At 33.8% G+C, this 18,256-nt stretch overlaps 1 protein-coding gene across 1 annotated transcript in view; it reads left to right on the top strand.

Moving 5' to 3' along the window:
• Positions 1 to 18,256, top strand: part of LOC136971566 (B-cell lymphoma/leukemia 11A-like) — an 84,313-nt gene that overhangs the window by 19,588 nt on the left and 46,469 nt on the right.

An 18,256-nucleotide genomic window follows, 5' to 3' on the forward strand; every position in this document is an offset into this window, starting at 1 on the left:
CGTAGTCAGTTTCGTTTGTTGCGTCACACAATTTGAATTACTGTTTCATATTTTGCTGTGTCATTTGTGATTTTAGTAAAAGTCACGGGGTTAATGAGCTGTTCTTTTGTCTCGATGGGGGTTTGAATTTGGACGTGTTTATACAGTTACCGACACTCGAGATTAGTAAATTTTTGTGTATTGGTGTAGGTCTTAAGATGTTTTTCCGTAATATTAATTGTATTTAAGTCGTCGAAATTGATGTTTGCTCTTTAGTACGTTATTCTAAGGAACTTGTAAATAATGACAAAATTTACATAGTTCAATTATAAACAATTGGTATGTTATGACGTATTTGTTGTACTTGACTATGTTTTTTAATCTGTGATCCTGAAAATGAATGAATTATTTAGTTCATAGTCTTCACGTTATTAAAGTTTTAGCCTAGCTTTGATAGTCCTTTGTGTTTAAGTGCATTTTGATAGTTCTTATTCATTATTTCCGCCATCATAAATCCCTAATTCTTAGTCCTATTTTATAGTTCTGTATACTTAGTCTCACTTTAATAATTCTTATTCCTTATTTTCACATTTGTATGCCTTAGTTCTTGGTTCCAGTTAATTTACAGCTCTCAGTTTTGACCCTCAGTCCCCTTTCTTAGCCCATTGTGTAGTTCTTGATACTTAGTCCCTTAGTTCTTAATAGTACTCTTACAAAACTTCAATTATTAGTCCCATCTTATAGTTTTAGATTTACAACTCCATTTTGTCAGTCCTTACCCCTATCTTTGTAATCCTGAGACTGATATATCTTCTTTAATCCTTAACTCTTAGTCATCTCACCATATTGATAATTCCCAGATGATCGAGTAGCATTTTTTAGTTCCGTTTAAGTGACTAAACGAATGTTGTCATAATTTCTTCATACTCGATTCTAAACAGAAAGCGGGTGACGTCATTTTACTAGTCCCTATTCTAAACAAATATACGAGTGACGTCATATTTCTTAGTCTTCGGTTCTAAACAAGGGACCAATGATGTCATGTCAGTGCTGACTTTGCGAATTATTTGGTTTTTTTTTAGTTTTACAGAAGTGTAGTAGTCACGTTATGTGAATCATAAAGAATTTCTGTAGTTACTATTACACAATTAAAGGTATTATTATTGTGATAAAACATATAATTTCGTCAAAAATACTGTTTGAAATACACGATTTTTTATTTAAAAAATAATAATTTAATGGAAAAATACATTCAATCAGTCGCAGATGGGAAAACTGTTTAGTAAGTTGTTCTATCAGCACCACATGTACTGCTGTGGTAACAATACTAACATTGAGATCACGTGGTTTCCGTGACATGTGCAGCTGCGTGTATGGACAGTAATAAGGACATCCAGCCGGTTACATTACAACTGGACAGTTTTAATACCGACTGTTTGGTTACTACTGTTAGGGTACTGAATACTGTTAGGGTAATAAGAGCTTATAATTTTACTATACTGTTAATATAGAAGTTCGTAGCTAGTCTCTGCTGATTACTTATGGGGTGCGGTCCTATAGGACGTCGGGGTCACGCTGTGTCGACAGACTGACGTGATGAACTGTCGATGGCACGTTTCCAAACCTTGGTAGCACACAGGTGTGATAACGCACATGGCAACTGTCCAGCGTACTACCTTTACCTTTTTTTATTTTTTATTTTTTCTGTTTTTTGATACGGTACAGTTTATTTTGTTTCAAAATTTATAAATTATTAATTAGAAATGTCGAGTGGAATGTTTATTAACAAGTAGCATTGTTACTGTAGTAGTATTTAGCACGCTTGTTTGGATATTATCGGTTTTACGAGCATTTGATTAGGGAGAGGTGTAGCATAAAAAGTGTGTTGTTCGATTACAGAAGTACAGTATTGTTTGTGGTGTCGCCTACTTCCCCTAGGCTATGGAGTGGACTGGACCAGAAAACTGTGTCACATCCTGTTGTCTGCATCTTCATACGGTGTTAGACTCGACTAGATTATCTTCTTTAAAGTAAGGACTGCTGAATTTGTAGTTACTTTTATCTTTAACCGAATGCTAATTTTATCAGAGGGGTGACTTATATTTCGTTCCAATCGCACACTAACGCATTGTAAAGGCAAACTACCCCTCCGCAGTATACTATAGCAGCAGCACCTTATTTCAGTACCGAAATAAGATGCTTATAACGGTGACATGAAGCTAATAAACTTTAATCCTATAGCAGCATTATCAAATAATATATATATAATGATTATAGTACTATAATAACATCTAAATAGGGTTTTGAAAGGCTATTAATTGATGTTATGTATCATAATTAGCAGTAGGAAAAGCGGTCGGATATTTATGACAACGTTTTGTAAGAAGTGTTTGTGCTACTTTAGGATCAATTTTTATTACTTTTGATTAATGACATACGAGTTACAACGTTTTTAAATAGTTAGTAGTATGCCAATTGAGAAATTTGTTGCGTAGGTAACACACACACACACGCGAAAATACTTGGCAACTGTTCGAAGGGGGATATGGAATATTTCTAAAACGGTAATTGTTTTAGATTTACAGTAATAATCTTAATATAAGGAATTTTTCAATGATTAACCAGTAGAAAAGTGAATTTTTAGATGTGTTTTTGTACAAGTGATTAACGAGCAGACGATTTAATTATAGAGACGAGCTCGGTCTATTCACATAGGCAAAAGTTGGTACAGTCTTTACATTTAGAACTGGAAATAGCCTGCGAACCGCATGACCAACAGACAGACAGACATCAGCCATTTATCTAACGTTAACAGAAAGAAAAAAAGTCACTTAGTTTTGAATTACTGTATCTTTTTCTTCGTTTTTTTTTTTTTTTGACTTAGCAACTCATGAGTTTCCATTCTTAGATAGAGAGAGCTACCGGAAATTCTGTTTTGGACTCTTACATTCGATGAATGAACATCTGTTTTATATATATAATTGCATCGGTGAGATTTTTTTCCTGATTATTTGTCAGAATAATTTGTTATTTTATGTGTTCCGCTACTCCTCTGCAATTGTATTTTTCCCGCTGTCTTAAATATTACGCCAAAATCTACACTTTAAAACATAATTTTGAAAAAGTTCTAGAAAGATACATCATTTTCTGGAAATTCTTAAATTTTCTACAATTTTTTGAATTTTTCTAGTAAGTTTTAAAAATAAATTTCATCTTTTTTAGATTTTTTTCGATTTTCTAGAGTTTTCGTTTTTTTCTAGAATTATCGGATTTTTTTAAATTCTAGAGTTGCCATTCTTTCTAGAATTTTTAATAAGTCTTTTGAATTCGTATTATTTTAAGGAATTTTTAAAATTTCTAGAATTTTTTTAATGTTTCTCTATAAAGTTCGTGACTTTTTATTAAAATTCTTTGGATTTTTTAAGAAGTTTTTATCATTTAAAAATTTTTTCAGCATCAATTTTTAGAGTTTGTTTCTTAAACTTTCTCTTAGAACTTTCATAAATTCTTGAAACTTTTTAAAATTTATCACACTTGTAAAAATTCTCATTGGTCATTTCTAGAGAATTTTTCGAAGTTTTCCATTAATGTAATGATGTGTTTTAGAACTATTCTAGAATTTTTTAAAAATAGTTATTGATGATTTGAGGAACAATTTCTATTTGTTTGTAATGTAAAGCTCTTCAAAGTCTTTTTTTTTTTTGAAATAATCAAACAATTGTAGAAAAATTCTCTATATTTTCTAGGAATTCTTCTGAAAGTTTTTCAACATATCTTAGAATTGAAACAAGTATTCAGGTATGTTCAGATCGTGGGCTTAAGTTTGGAGGAAAAAAATTAGACAAATTCGTTTAATACAAATAAAATGGCCCATCTTTTAATGAAAGTAGTGCCATTCGGTACTCTGTTAATTTAATGGGTGAGATTTTTTTGGTAGCTTGAAAAAACCATGTAAAAAAACGGAAAAACTTTGGCATGTTTTTTTTTCATATTCCCATCACTAAAATGAGAATAATTTAATTGAAAAATAATATAATCAATGCTTCGATTAGAAAGTTGTAAGAAATCAGTTAGAAAATTCTAAAGAACGTTAATTAGAGGGTTCTAAAAATAAGTAAAGTGTAAAGCAAATAATTATAAAGCTCTAAAAATCAGTTAATAGCTGTGAAAAAACTTAAAGTGTTTAAAAAATTCTCTTAATAACTTTTAAGAAATTAGCTTAGACGATGTAAAAATCAGTAAAGAACTTGAAGAAATTAACCAGAAAGATCTAAACTTCAATAATATAAACACACTAATGATAAAGGTGCAAAAAATCTCTAAGAAATCAGTAGAGAGCTTCAAGAAATCAATCAGAAAGCTGTAAATAGTTAAGAAATAAGCAGAAAACTCTAACAATTTTCAAAAAATCAATTAGAAAGCTGGAAAAATGTATCAAATCTCAAGCAGATAGCTGCGAATATGAGGATTACGAATGTGTTCCAGTGCATTTGAAGCATGCGTAAAAGCACATATCGATAAGAGGGCGATTGCAATGGGTCATTGTATTTCATAAAGTCCAAAAAATTCCATGTAAGGACCGATAGAAGTATGCGGAAAGCCCAAGGCCTAATCAAAAAGTTGTGTGTGTTTCAGAAACGAGTCCAAAGGAATGCACTTGTCTCATTAGTGCATCACTACCAATTAACCAAGCGTAAAAAATTGTAGATGTTAACTAACTACTACTGTTTCGTTGGAAATAAATAAATAAATAAATAAAATAGCCTGTTTAGTTTATATATAAACTGTTCTTATTTTTGGAATTTTTCTCATTCAAAAAATTCTTCTTCTCTTAACTAATTCAGGTCGTCTTTCTCCAGTTCTTTCTCTTACTTTTCTACATACTTTTACATAGATTCTACAGCCAAAATCATTATTTTATGCTGTTTTTACTGCGAGAAAATACGTGAAAATAATTTTTTAGAACGTCTTTAACCCTTTAGATCCATTTTTTGGGGTCATATTTAAGTTTTCTCCACTGCTACTTGAATAGATTTTCTTAAATATAGGCTATATTTAATATATTTGTTCCAAAATCTGTCTAAAAAATCTTTGGATCTACGTGAATTCATGTAAAACCGTTTGAAAAAAAGAGTAAGATGACGTTTGGAGCGTGTTAACGTTTTTAATTCTTACGCATTTTTTTAAAAGTAAAAAATTGCATCCGATCAACTGTATTAATTACGCCTATAGGCATAGACTACGTAATTTTGAATAAATTTCTAGATGACCCACTTAAAAAAATAACGCAAAAAATCTTAAAAAGTAGACTTAAAATGTATCGTTTTATAGACACGTGCGAGGACTTCTGGCCATTTGAGACTGTTTTTGCATTAAATTTTACGTATTTGTTATTAAAACATGTAAAAAATTATCAAATATTATTACTATTACTATTCTAATTAATTTTAACATAAATTAGGAGGTAGCAGGTGATAGATGTTCTGTGCCAACCCATACTTTGAGCATCCATCCATCGAAATATGTTAATTTTCTATAATTTTAAATTAAATAATTAACAAATTTATCTATTTTAAGATTAGAATTTTGTCAAAATTCCAAGACATGATTAGCTTTTGCTTTATTTTTATTTTTTCACTTTATAAATTCAATAGGGTTCATGCGTATGAATGAAATCACGCTGTGTCTGTTTATGTAGGTCCTGCAGATCCAATCAGCAGTTGTCTCGCATACTTCAACCCGTTGGATAAGGAACTGATATGAACCAGTTCTCTGCATTATTTATTTTATGTAAAGGCCCTGTTAGGTCTATGTTCGATATCTCCACCTGTTCTGTCTTTCAACTGTTCTCTCGACTATAAATTTTAAGACCCTTTTCAACATGGCATAACCAGAAAAAATGAGGTACAATTTGATGAAGCTATAATTTATCTAACACAGAAAAGGTGTGAGACGTTTCTTGCATGTGCAGCTTTCCTATTGTAAATAGTGGAGCACGTTTTATGTTTGGCTACTCGTACAATGCGTGTCGAGGTCTTCAACCTGTTCCTATGGGTTTCGGCTTGGAAACAGATCTTCTGGACATCCTCGTATGAAAATACACAAATGTACTGTACCTTCTATTTATGTATATTCTAAAGGTCCTTGCCAGAAATTATAATTTTTTAAATCAATTTTTCAATCTGGAGCATTCATAAATAACTCATAATGAACCGCTTGTAGGAGATTCTGTCGCAGAAACACACTCTACAAGTTGAAGATTTGCTTCTGAAACCTTCTACACTTACCAAATACATATAGGAGGACCCATTTCTAAGGGAGGACCTTTAAAACTCTAAAATACTCATCTCTAAGGAACTTTTAAATGGTTACTCCACTCTGAACTCCAAGAAATTTAATGAACTGTCCACTCTCTGAACCACTTTATTAAAAAAAAAACAGTCCCAAAAATTTTGAGATTGTTTTATAAAAATTTTCAGGCACCAAAACTCTTAAATGATCCACAATTGAACAGTTTTGAAGTAAACCCAAAGGGAACCACAAAGATTTTAGTTTTAAAGTTTAAGGGGGGTGTGATGTAAGAGTTTTTAAAACGCTTTAAAATTGTGCTACACTCCCATAGCATGAAGCAAGTTATCTATAACTTATCGAGTATTAATCGCTTTAAAAAAAGTTTCGATCGAGTAAAGTAAAGGAAGTCCATCTCTTTTATCTTCGCTAGATAAGTCGAGTCTCCGATTAGAAACAAATTTTCTTTTGATGTACACGCTCTAAACGGGGGGAAAGGAAGGGAAAGATTTCTAAATTTGAAGCACGAGACCGTGACATTAAGGTCCTATATAGACCCCTACTACTTTTCGGATTAAAACTTTACCAAAAGATTGTTTTGTTTGCTGAACTCGAAATTTGCATATTCGTACGTCTCTGGAGGATCCTACAGTAAACTTTACTACGCTTGACCGATTCCATGCAAGATTACTTTACAGTTTCCACCCACTCGAACCGATTGATTGTCTTAAAAGTTTTAAAAATTCTTTTAAAATTAACATTTACTATGATTTAGTATATGAAACTCGACACGTGATTCCACGAGTGGGCTAAGTAAAATCGCTTGTTAACATTATTAGTGAGGGAGTTTAAGCGAGATGAAGTGTGGAAAGGACGTGGAAGGTGTGTTGCAACGCGTTGCACAACAATGCAGATTACTCGATTGTGTACGGCAGGTAACAAGCAATGTTTTAAGTAATATCACCTATACTGAAGGTTGCGCAAAGGTACTTCACGGGAGTTCGCACAACTGGGATCCATTTTGCATGATACTTCATATATAGGGATTGTTATCAGTTTTTGATCGTTATCTTTGAAAAAATAGTCAAGTTAGGATGATAATTTATTACATTTCGATATATATTTGTCTTTGTTTCCTTCTTCATTTGCTATCTACGACGTTGGGGTTATTAATGATGACGTCTTTCCGTTCGCATTAACTGGTCATTCAATCAACTTTACCGAATCTAAAGGTGATGGAGGGTTAGCCTACTTAATTATAGATTAATCGAGAATTTGAAGTATTCTCTATGAGTTAGATACAATTATAATGAGTTCGATTTAAGTACATCGTATTGGTTTCTGTTGAATTTCAAAATTTCTAGCAGTTGCAAATTCTAGAATTCTGTAATTGTATTTAAATAAATCAGAATTTAATTGGGAAATTTTTATTAAATTAATATGATTTTTTTTTGTATTTTTAAAAATAATCTAGAATTCTTTCTGATTTTAAGTTTTTGGTGTGATTTATTTTAGGTTTTAAATACAAATAAATCTTGTTTATTTAAAGTTTCTTTATTTTGTTGCAAAATGAAATAAAAATTACTTTTAGAGAAATCAGAACGAGTTGTACTTGAACCTTCTGGTTTCTTTTTAAGAAAACCATTCACAGGTATATTTTAATAGCCGCATAAACAAGAAAAACCTCTATAATTTACAAAAACATCGAAAGACATAATACAGAATCTAAAATTTTGTAAATATCAAGAATTAAACAGCTCCACTTCTTGTTAGAATTAGGAGGAAGACTTATTCTACTTTGCAAACCATGAGCAATTTTGCAATGAAATTCTTACTCTTATAATTCTAGAAGGGTTAATATTTCACTGCAGAATCCTTCGAATTTTTATAAAATTCTAGCATTTGTAAAAATTTTGATGATGCTTACAAGAAGCGCGTGAGTTCATAAACCATTGTTGATATATACACCTTCGTCGCAATAAAAATGTATGTTAGAAGCGAATTAAATTAATTTTTTTTTCCTAAATTTTTTTATTTTGTTATAAAATATTTCTTTTAACACACGAAGAATCGCGTGATGTGATATATCGCGTGATATATCTTTAACAAAACTTAACATAGTTTATGCTATCGTGACATAACAATTCCTAATTTTCTCCCTTCTCTTACCATTATTATCGATAATGGTTACCATTATTTTATTGTATCAGCACTAAACTAATCTTTCTGCTTATATAATAAATGTTACATCTTCCAATTGCTTATTTATTTATTTATTTTGTGGTAAAGGTCTATTGATTATACGACCCCAACACGTTGTCAACTAGTGATTTTTTTTTCTTCAATTTGGTGCCATGCCAAGGGTACCATTTCAGCTATTTGAGCTATTCTACCGTAAAAATTATTTGATAAATGTAAATTTTAACACTATAAAGGGCCATAAATTCATCATTATAATAATACTTTCAGCATTATCTAGTTGATAAACAAGTTTTTTTATTGGTAGGAGGGCTTGTACGAGAAGAACTAATTTGCACATGAAAGTCATTTCTAGTTCATTATAGTCTTGTTTGATCTTATGCTGTATGTAAAGTATATGATTACAAATTGAAGAAGTTCAAAAAAATTAAGCTAAAAAGTATAATTTGATGCTTAGAAGAGGAGATAGAATCTTAAAAGATATCATTTATTACTTAATTATAATAAATTCTTTACAATACGTGCCTTGTTTCGTATCACTTCTAATAAAACTCGATCATCAGTTTTGGTTTTTTTTTGATGATTTTTGCTGGATTTTTTAGAAATCTTATTTAAAATTGTGTATAATCTGATGTTAATTAAGATTAAGAACGGTTTTAATAGATAAATCTGCCAAACTTAGTTTAAAAATTTGCAGTTTTCCATTATTTGATGTTTACATTTTGATTCTAATTATTACGAGAATAACAGCAAATTTACTCTTCTATTGATGATTCTGTTGAGTTCTTTTGGAAATTAGAGTCAAATTTCTGTAGAAGCTGACATTAATTGACATTAAAAACCTCATTAATTTTAATAAGTTAAGACAGATAAATAAACGTGTTTAACAGTCAAACATTACAACTTTCCATTAATAATACCTCCACCTTTATGCTGATGGCTACAAGATTTCCAGCAATATATGCTAATTTTAAATTAGTTTCGTTACCCGAAAGCCGTTACATACACATTTTCTTAATTCTGTATAGATGCACATGGTCTAATGTTCACATAGTACCTTCTTGCCTATGTTGTACGGAATTTATTTACTCGTACCTTCTAAGAAATCTAATTTAATAGAAATATATATATATATATATATATATACACGTTTGTTTCCGCTAGAGAAGCGAATATAAATTTTATTTATAAAAGAAAACTGTAACATTATGCTTTCTTCAAAAGTGTAAATTATGATAAAATGTGGCGTATAAAGTAATGAAAGTAGCGTGTTTATATATATATATATATAAAGTAGCTTCAACGAAATTAAAGTTAAAAAATAAAACTGGAAAATACATATCCTTTCTAGATATATTTTTAAGCTAAGGAAGTGGATAGATATCTATCCACTTCCTCAAGCCGGATCTAAGAGATCAATCCCCATTAGTAGAACCAACTCGAATTTGGCATTTAATCCCCCTCCTCTAAATATAGCTACTCTTAACTGACCATAGTGAAAATTAATACTCATTACTCTTCAGTACCAATAAAGATAAAGGTAGAAACCCCCTGTTTGGACACCTGCTCCCTTTTTTTTAGTAGTAGGAAGGGAAATGGAGACCTAATCTCACTCGGACTAGAACCAGATATGTCAATATTGTCTCCAAGTCCAAGGACGTGGTACATCCCTCTCCCCATCTTCAAACTACACTTAAAGAACTGGCAGAAGAGAGAGAAGGAGAGATTCCTGAGGGTCACTCGCTCCTATTATGTGAAGCATTACGTCATCTTGCCTCACCTGGCGCATTTGTCTTCCCTTCAAGTAAGGAGGAAGAAAAAAAAAATCATTAAAATTTTTCAAAATAAAAAAAAAGAAGCAACTAAACTTCATTCCTTTAAACATTATTTACTTTCCATCCCTTTGGAGTTAAGAGTAAAACAATAAACGATACACATCCACAGTAGAATAAAGCTTTAGTCTTGCTGATTTCCTGTTTGATGCTAAGGTAAAGGAGGAAACTAAATCACGTATATCCGGCCAGGAATGTATATATATATTTCTTACTTTCATCTACTTTTTTGTAATTTAAATCTAAAAATCGAAACGCTTTTCTGCTTACGACACAATCTAACAATGTATTAATTGATCTCCAACCCCATAAATGACGTTTTTATAGGAGGGAGAATACAAAAAAAGAGGGATTTCTCTTGTAGCAAATTACTCGAGAAAGTCCTACATAATATGAAAAATTGTTAAAATTTTCTGTTAAATAATAGAATGGGGGAAGTCGTACAAGGGCTTTATAGGGCTTTAAGGGTCCATAATGTAAGGAAAAAAATCCAGGTGAAAAAAGGAGCATTATGTAACCATCACACTAGTAGTAGACGGTCAACTACCTTGTGCTGCTTGGTTTTTTTTTTATTCCTAACCTTCCGTCCTGTCTCCCTAAGGTGGCCCCTAGGGCCTTCCCTCTCACCTGCCTCTCAGGGAGGGGGGTCAGAGTCCACCAGTTGTCCTTTGCTAGGTTTTTTAACCTCGCATTGTCCAGCTCCGTGAGAAAGCTTCATTTCTTGTCCGGTCTAGGATTACTTAGCTTCACCCAGAGGCAACTTTCACACAGTGGCCGTCATCTGTTCTAAAAAACGATCGGAAATTAGGTTTTTTTTCTTTTTTGTATGTTTAAAAAACTGCATTGTGCAATATTATTACTTTTCTTTGAAAAAAAGAATTTAAAAATTAATTTACAAGCTAAATTCTTTCATCTGTATGAAGATCATTCGTTATTTTACGGAATTTTAGGGAATTTTTAACCGATTTTTTTAGTACTTTTACTTCATTTTTCTTCCTTGAGACGAAGCACGCTTGGAAATTCTAAAAAATCACACTAACCATCCAAAAATTAACCTTTTTTCTCCTAAATACTCGCGCTTAATGAAGTATTCTTTATAAATTGGCAGTGAACAAACTAACGTGATCTAACTGCAAATTCTTTTTACTTTTTTATTTTTTAAAAAAGTATTATTTAACACCTCTTTTTTCTGTTTTTTAAGTGTTTTTTTTTATTTGCTGGGCTATTTATTGTGTTACAATCTTTTCCTTTAAGTACTTTCACGCTTGATATCCTGCTTGATCTAATCGTTCATTCCAATTAGAACGTGCATTTTTTGGGCCAAAAACTGGAAGAGAAAAATCTTCATGCACATCGAAAAAAATTGGGTGCCAGGAGTTGGGATTTTATTTTTTTGGGCTATTTTTTAAGCCATTAATTGCGATAAACAACACCCATCGTTACAAGTCATTCAACCGTTGACGTCAGAGGTTGCGACACGTGTTTTTTTTATTGAATCGTTGGTCAGACCAGGGTGCTATTTTTACATACACGCGCAGAAGGAATTTTTTGGATAATCCAGCTCATTCGATCAGGAAGTAGAACAACGTTTAGATTAGTTAGAAATTTTTTTTTCTTTCTTTTATATTAATCCGTCCTGTTAGCCAAGTTAACAGCGTGAGGTCCTTCTTAGGTACGACAGATAGGACATACGAACCGGTCCAGGGTCTTAGTGAGGAAGGGGTAGATCGCCTACCTTCGGGCCTTACAGGGGGGCCTGCATTGGGTAGTCGGTGGCTATCCTCTTCAGTCGCTGACGAGGTCACGTCCGCCGGGCATCACGTGGGATGACCAGAGGGGTCGATACCCTCCTGAGGTCAACAGCACGATACGACCCTGTTGGCCCAGCTGTGAACTGGCTGCTGAGGTGACCAAAGAAACGGGTATGTCCCGAGGACATGACCATATAATTGTCTATTGGGGTATGTGAATTAATGAGTTCGCCTAATTTTTTATTATTTTCTCACCCAAAACTCGACTTTTCTTCTGTAACCGCCATCCCCCGTTTTCTACATGTGTTAGCACCTAACTTTATATACAAATCTCGGTTACGCAACGTAACACCGTAACTCGATACTTGATTACTATTATTGTCATTCACTTTTTGTTATTATAGTAGCATACTTCAAACAGGATTTTCGACAGATATTAAATTAACTTATCTACTAAAAGTAGCTACTAATTTGAATAACTTTCAACCTGTTTCAGTTCAGTTACTGTAGTAGCACGAGCGTGAAACTATTTACTACACGGTGTTTTGATTGAATACAATATTGACATAATGTTGAATATCCAGTAATTAATCATTATTATTATTTTTTTACTCGCTTTTAATTTTATACTTCAAGAAATCTGGAGATTAAGTATACGAAATTACGTTAATTCATAAACTCATTTAAACGCCTACTGATATAACAATAAAATCCCATTTTCTAGAGGATAATCCCCTAGAAAATGGGTGTTTTTTTTACATTTCTCGCTTTTCCAATTTCAATTTGACTTCTAAAAATGCCAACATAATTCAGAAGAGCAGGTGCTTATACAGTTTTTTAGAAGTCCTAGCTGATATTTGATACTAGAAGCCCTCCTTTTTACATGGGGTAGTACCTCTATTGCATTTTCTATTTTCAGTTTTGTACTCATCTTCCACCAAATTCGCTCAAAGCTATAAATTTCTAACTTAACCCTCCATCTACCAATCCCGGAGAAGGTCTGACAAGGATAGAAGAAAGACAAAAACGTAAAGGAAGTGCAGTTTTCTGCCATTTATCGATTTTGCGACAGGTAAATCGATGATGATGCTACTCGCTAGTTAAAGGTAGATGTATGTAAATTGTCCATTCTTCTATCTTATCGTGTGTGTACGAGGGGGGAAGTTGTATAGCTCTTGACCCGTAAAAATTCCCAATTAGGCATTAGAAGTGTCTCTAACGTGACGCGATACTCATTCACGCGTGATAGACAATAAAAGATGAGTGTCTGTCGAAGATGGGGTGGAGTCTCATTCACGCTACGTCGTGATTGAAGTTGTAACGTGACGCAGGAGTGCACCCGTTAAGATTTCAAAATTCCCCCCCCCTTCTTGAAGGTGGACCCGGAACTTTTGGCAATTTATCCTTCGCAGAACAGTAATTTTGCATCAGACACTAGTTTTCTCTTCTATTACAGAGTGGGGTGGTGTGAAATTTTGTACGTCTCTTATTGTTTTGTCTATTTTTTAAGGTAAAAAATGTTGATTTTCGCATCTATTGAGGATGAGCTAGCATACAAACTATAGTTACCTTAACACTACATCACAGAGACACATGATCCAAACACTATACGAGTCTAAATATATATAAAATAATGAAAATTTTGGCACAATTAGTTATAGAAGAGTGGAAGAAATTTCTATAACAATCACACGCGCTTATAAGACGGTAAAATAGACAATTAAACTGGAAATGCTGGCCATTTTAACACTTAAAAACTAATCACGATCCATAATTCTTAATGCGTTACACAAATTTCGTCATCACAAATTAAAAATGGAGGGGATCGACAGAAACACAGTCACTCCCTATCGAAACAGATTGCAGTATGTCATCATTATCCATTCTCCTCCACGAAACGAATTAATAATCATGACTTGGGAGATATTTTTATTAATTATTTCTTAAGAGAAGTTAAATTGAACGCTTTGCTACCCCATCTTATTTTCCAGATAGCGTATCAAGCAGAAAGACAAACAAAACTTTGCTATGCTAATTAGCGAATCAACCAAGCCTTTACTCACTCTAATTTGATTTACCCAACGTCTCTTTAAAAAAATAAAAGGGGTGGAAGTAAGAGAATATATATAAAAATTTATACGTGAATCAAACAGTAATTTTACTTTACAATTTAACCCAATTAAAGGCACAAATGTAATTTTCGAAGTTGGCAACGACCAGAAGAACTTCCCCCCGTAACAGAAGAAAAAAAAATTAAATAAATTCCATTGCAGATGGGGTGGAATGGGTACATTTTCTCAAGAAGTTATGCCCTTCTGTTTGCTTGTAGAATATCTACTTTAATGATCTCTTGCTTGGATCAGTGCACAGATTGTGTTTGGGATGTTTTCTTTAGGGAAAAGGAACAAGAGGTGTCCGATAGGAACGTACAGACTAAGCTAAGGAAAACAGACCCCAAGTGTCTAATTGCAACTGGGTCCATTTAAGAAATGAGTCCGTGTCGTCAGCAGAAAACACGGTCCATTCGGCAAATGAGTCTCGTTAAAGAAAACTGCACTTATTTTCTAGTCGATCTGCTTAAAACAACTTTACAACTAAACTAGAGGTGGAAGTTTGTTCAATTATGGGCTACCAGTTGGGGAGGAAACCTATAAACAGTGTAATAATTAATCCCTGCACTTTTTTCTTCTGTCTTTGTTTCCTCTTTTGCTTCTATTTTTAGCCACAGTCTCCGCAGTCTTTCGTCTGCATTTTAATTTTAAGTCGGTGTTGTGCTGTACCCCTGCGCTTCCAACTTCCCTCATCGTCTTCCCACCATCTTAGACATTCCGTCTACATTTCTTCGAAATTAATGCTATATATCTTGAAAGAAATGCCTTTTATATACAATATACAAACTGTAATTCCCTCTAGAAGAGGTAGAAACACTTAAACGCGTATAAAAAGTTTTTGTTTCTTAATCAAAAGCATTAACCTTGAGGCTGATCTTTGTGTAGAAATCCTTCAACCTTACTGTATACGTTTCGTCTTTCCTTTTCTTTATTTTCTCGTGGAAAAATTAACGTTACACACGGAAATTTTTGACAGGGAAATAAGAATATTTACGTCTGTGTAGAAGGAAAACAAAAATAAAGAACACGAGAGAAATATAAGTACAGTATAATGATAGAAATAAGTCAAGTTTAGAGGGGCGTATTTATGAATAATTGTAGTATAAGTAAAGCGTAACAATAGCAGATAATGCATTCTTATCCTTTATTTTTTTGCATTGCATAGAATCTCTAAGGATTGGGGGATATAAAAGAATTCTTTCTGGAGGTCACGTCCTAACATCGTATGCAGGAAGCGAATGCAAGAACTGTGCAAACTTCAACCAAACAAAATTAAGGAAGGAGTAGAAAAACATCCATCGTTCGTATGGAGTATGTGTTAGAAGGGAAAGAAGGGGGAAGAGCTGGCTTCCTCACGCACCCTCCGAAGAAGGGTTGTGTGAAGAGGGGAACTATGCAGGACGAATGCATAAGGAAAATAGAAAAAAAAGAAGAGAAAGGAACAGAAAGATAAAAAAAAACTTGCAAATCCCTTCTCCCTCAGTGGATGTTCACGCACGTCCCTCCCCTTACTTCCATCTCGATTTCTTTCCCAAAAGTCACAAGTGCGCGCTTTGCGTAATGGACTCGCGTACAGGGAGGAGGATGTAGAGAACTCGGATGGGGTAGTAGGCGCGCGCGTGCGCCTGGAGCAAAACCGACGCCAGCTGACGACTGTAAATCAAGTCAGGCTGATGCCAACCTTAAAAGAAACGACTCGAGTCCGTTAGCTTCGTTATTACGCACCATCCATCCCTCCCCCCGATGTGTTTGCCAGCTGAATTAAGATGGTTAACCTCACCGTTGGCTCCATTTTATAGACGAAAATGCTCGATACCTCACTTACAAAATTACTAAATTCTATCTCTCGAACGGTATAAAAAAAAAGTAAACAATTGCTGTGTGTATGTGTGTGTAACAAAGTGCCGTATTGTGACGTGTTGCTGATATCGGGCTCATCTCCTTAACTTAACTCGACTATCATCCTCTTCTTAATCTGTTCGTATCGTTATTCGAAGACAGGTTCTGCTCGCTACTCCCAAATCCATCAGAACAAGCTACTTACTGTATCAGATTGTAATCAGAAACTTGAAATTACCGTGACGACCATATTATAGAAGAAGATTGCACTTTATACAAACTGGTTCTTCTAGCTTCTTATATATATATTTAATTATTTCTTTACACCGTGTTGTATCTTGTCTATCGCACTTTTCTTTTGTCTGGTCATGACCGTCATTTTCCCACCAATTAAAGGATTTAAGACGTTTATAAAGATATCCCCTTTTAAAAAAAACACCATCCCTTCGATAGTTTTTGTTTACCTTTCTCTTTCGTCCTTGCATAATTTTGCTTTTATTTAATTAATTCCTGCACGTTTTCTCTTCTAAATATCTCTCATTTAGTTTAACTAATCCAAATTTTATCCATTTTCAACTCGCTCGTAATTTTACGAACTTATTAAAAAATTACTTTTTTAATAGTAATTTTTTAGATATTTATGTTTTTCTCAGAAATTCAATGGTGTACAGTCTGCTGCATATATCGCATTGTTTAAAATTTGTACACGAACTACGACGTACAAAATAACCAGCCAAACTAACCGCATCTCATTGCCACCACGCTTCTGTCTGGCTCTGCTTGACTGCTCTCACGAATTGACAATATGAGGTATTATTAACAGGCAGTAACTTTTCATTGTAACGTACAGGACTGCCATGTTTTAATTGTACAGCCACAGAAAGATACAGGGTTCCACATACAGACTACTATTCCTGTAGTTGAGAAAGGAGTGCGAGGCGTGTGGCTGTCTGTCCTCTCGATCATAAACACCATCCTGATATGGAAAATAGTTCTTACTCACTACACCCCTGCAAAAGTGGCTTTATACGCAATGTATATCACACGTAACATTCCAAAAGAAACCGGTTAAGTCGGCAATCCCTTTGTAATAAATTCACATCCGATGCACCTACTGCGGGTTGCAATATATTTTTATCACGATTCCTTGTATAGTCGGATGGCATAAGGGGAATTGTCTAATCAAAAAACTGTGTAGAGAAACAATAAACTAAATGATGTTACGTCCCCGTATATATTTATCATCTGATAAATAGTGGAGCCAACTCCCCCCGTTGCAAACGTGTGCCACGCATACAAAGTTCGAAACTCTTTGCTTCTGACGGGGTTCATGGACCACACATTCACACTCGATTATGTTTACGAAGTGACAACTGGTTGTTAGTTAGCCGGTTGTCCACCTCTACCATCTGTTTGCTGCGTCGTGTTTTTGTACGCCTTGTTAAATGCCATTGTGTCCACTTGTACAATCGCGTCTGGGGTGTCCGCTTACAGTTTCTACCTTTTGTTCAATTCCGGAAACTCTGGCAGGTGGCTTTCTCACACCTAGAGCTACTGTACACGTAGCGGTATCTTTCCCGACTTATTGCCTCTGTATTTGTACTGTTCTAACCTTATATCCCTATTATAGGGGATTTAGGGTGTCAGGGTAACACCTCTCTACTTTTTACTAGTTCTCAAATCCCTCCTCTACTATATTATAAGCGTTTTCGTACACGTATATCTGACCCTCTTCATAGTTTAATATTGATCGAACCGTAAGGGGTTGGATTGTGTTTAAGTTTTCTATCTCAATACTGCCTAATTTGCCTTGTTTGATAACAGTTTTCGGTGTTATTGGAAACAGATGAAGTTGTTGGAACCGAGAAGAGTCATTTTCTAAAAATTGATGGGTCGATTGAAGTAAAAAAAAAAAAACCAACCCAAGGCGATACGGTAGTTGAACGGAACACAAGAGAAAATGTGGTCAGAGATGCATTACTCGGTTTTCCTTCTTCTCCCTTCTATCTTTCCTCGTTTTTTTATATGGAACTGGACTTAAGTAACATGTGGCCAAGTTACTTAGGTCTGCTCCGTTCCACATCGATATTTTCGGTTCTTTTTTCTTTTTACAAGGAAAAAAATGACCCTTCTCTAAAACACTACAAATTAAGGATCTTTATGCAAATTTATCAAAAAAGTCTTCAATTTTTAACGTTTTTTTGCTAATAGAGGCCCGTTTTTTAAGTGTTATCTTCCCAAAATTGGATTCATTTTA

This window comes from Centruroides vittatus, unplaced genomic scaffold (assembly GCF_030686945.1).
Source record: "Centruroides vittatus isolate TY-2023 unplaced genomic scaffold, ASM3068694v2 contig_1051, whole genome shotgun sequence".
Taxonomy (NCBI): Eukaryota; Metazoa; Arthropoda; class Arachnida; order Scorpiones; family Buthidae; genus Centruroides; species Centruroides vittatus.